At 38.3% G+C, this 2500-nt stretch overlaps 1 long non-coding RNA gene across 1 annotated transcript in view; it reads left to right on the top strand.

Moving 5' to 3' along the window:
• The window catches only part of LOC132859244 (uncharacterized), a 522-nt gene extending 258 nt beyond the window's left edge, over window positions 1–264 (top strand). Inside the window, exons 2-3 of the long non-coding RNA XR_009649720.1 lie at window positions 62–112; window positions 223–264. This is a non-coding gene — a long non-coding RNA (uncharacterized LOC132859244). The remainder of the gene's footprint in view (window positions 1–61; window positions 113–222) is intronic.
• Window positions 265–2500: the final 2236 nt, after the last annotated feature.

Here is a 2500-nt window from a genome sequence, read left to right as displayed (position 1 = left end):
AAGACCAATCCCCACACATTTATCCCTCGTTTTTTACTTCTGTGTGTGTGTGTTTTTGTAGGTACATGAAATGGACTCCCTACTGAAGGCACGAGAATCTGGTCACAAGCCGGTGAGAATCTTTAATCATAATTGGACATGTTCTGATATTGATTCACAGGGTTACACAGGGATTTAAATAAAACTCAAAAGTCATTTCTGACTTCTGCATTTCTCTTTCAGGAAACCCTGAAGATGATGTACAGACACAAGACCAGCAGAAACAGAAAGAAGAAAAATAATAAGAATAAGTGAACTATCTAATAAACAATGATTGTAAATATTCTACCATTTGAATAAAAAATAAATCATTTTATTAAATTCTGTTATTATTTATTTACGAGCCAAAAGTGTTCAAATATCATTATTTAATTATCTAATAAGTTAGAATCTTAGAAGGAAATAAAAAAACACACATAGCTAAAAGAACCCTAATATTGTAGTAATATTCATATTTTCCTGAAGACAACAACACACAAATGGCCTGCAGTGATAAGAAGATAAGAAGTTAGATAAAGAACGAAGGTTCCGCTGTTGCAGGGATTTTAGTGTTAACTTCTCTTCATCCAATACAGTCTCACTGGCAGCTTTTCACTGATTTGCTGCTTTTGACTGCTGACGATGTGAGGAATATTCTTCCGTAATGTCTTGACAAATCTTAGTATACAATCCAGTAGATCATGATCATGCTAGTTATATCAGAAATCTGAAGTGATCTCAAATCTCTAAAGATTATCATGACTTGGATCGAGCCTAGTTTGTTAGATAAATATAATGAACCCTTTTAATGAAATAATCATTATTATTTAGCTCCTGGAATAATTTTTTTGAATAACACGTCTTAGTAAGTCAGCGTTGTCCAAAATCGAACCCCTGATATCAGAATAATAATCAGTAGATAGGTAAAGTTTATCATGACAAACTTTAAGACTCCAGAGAATATTACTGCACTGGATTGGTCTCGATCAGGAGAAAAACCTAGGACTAGTTCGCAAAAGTAGGTTTTTCACCTTATCAAGAATAATTAATGAACAATTTGATTGACCACATTGGTCCAAGAGGCAAAGTTGTTCAGCATGTGGAGACCTATCAAATGATATCAATATTGTGTGTATTTATTAAGCACTACGTGATTACAATAGTGTAAAAACTCTTTAGCGCCAACTAGTGGCCGATTTCTTTCAAATTTCTTTCAGACCTCTAGGACCACGTGTCGAACAGGCTCACCGAGTTTCATTCCGATAGGCCTCCATTAACCTTGTCTAATTGGTGCTCAAACTTCATTGGCCGATGGCGGCCATGTTTTTTGAGACACGCCAATGTCCTTACATACACTCAAGGCAACTTGGTCAAGGACACTGCACACCACGTTTGAAGTCAATCGGATGAACACTTGCATAGTTAGAGCTGTTTTTAGTGATTTTTTTGTCATAGCGCCACCAAGTGGCCAATCGCCGCGGTTTTTGACCTGTGACCTCAGTGTGACGTCTTTCACATGTCTCCCAAGTTTGGTGTTGATAGCTCATTTAGTTCTTGAGTTATTGCCATTTTAGCAAAAGTTGGCTCCACCAGTGTTCAAACATTTGGGGGCCCCTTAGTGACGATGAATCAAAATTTTAACTTTTTTTTGATAATTATTGACATTGAGACTCCAGAGAATATTACTGCACTGGATTGGTCTCGATCAGGCGAAAAACCTAGGACTAGTTCGCAAAAGTGGGTTTTTCACCTTATCAAGAATAATTAATGAACAATTTGATTGACAGCATTGGTCCAAGAGGCAAAGTTGTTCAGCATGTGGAGACCTATCAAATGATATCAATATTGTGTGTATTTATTAAGCACTACGTGATTACAGTGGCATAAAACTCTTTAGCGCCAACTAGTGGCCGATTTCTTTCAAATTTCTTACAGACCTCAAGGACCACGTGTCGAACATGCGCACCGAGTGTCATTCCGATAGGTCTCCATTAACCTTGTCTAATTGGTGCTCAAACTTCATTGGCCGATGGCGGCCATGTTTTTTGAGACACGCCAATGTCCTTACATCCACTCAAGGTACCTTGGACAAAGACACGGCACACCAAGTTTGAAGTCAATCGGACCAACACTTGCATAGTTAGAGCTGTTTTTAGTGATTTTTCGGTCATAGCGCCACCAAGTGGCCAATCGCCGGGGTTTTTGACCTGTGACCTCAGTTCGAGGTCTTTCACATGTGTCCAAAGTTTGGTGTTGATGGCTCATTTAGTTCTTGAGTTATTGCTATTTTAGTAAAACTGGCTCCTCACAGTCCAAACGTTTTGGGGCCCCTTAAGGACCCTGAATCAAAATTGCAACTTTTTTTTGATAATTATTGACATTGAGACTCCAGAGAATATTACTGCACTGGATTGGTCTCGATCAGGCGAAAAACCTAGGACTAGTTCGCAAAAGTAGGTTTCGGACAAAATGCGCTATAGCG

The sequence above is a fragment of the Tachysurus vachellii genome, chromosome 16 (assembly GCF_030014155.1).
Source record: "Tachysurus vachellii isolate PV-2020 chromosome 16, HZAU_Pvac_v1, whole genome shotgun sequence".
Classification (NCBI taxonomy): Eukaryota; Metazoa; Chordata; class Actinopteri; order Siluriformes; family Bagridae; genus Tachysurus; species Tachysurus vachellii.
This window is presented reverse-complemented; position numbering and strand designations above follow the sequence as displayed.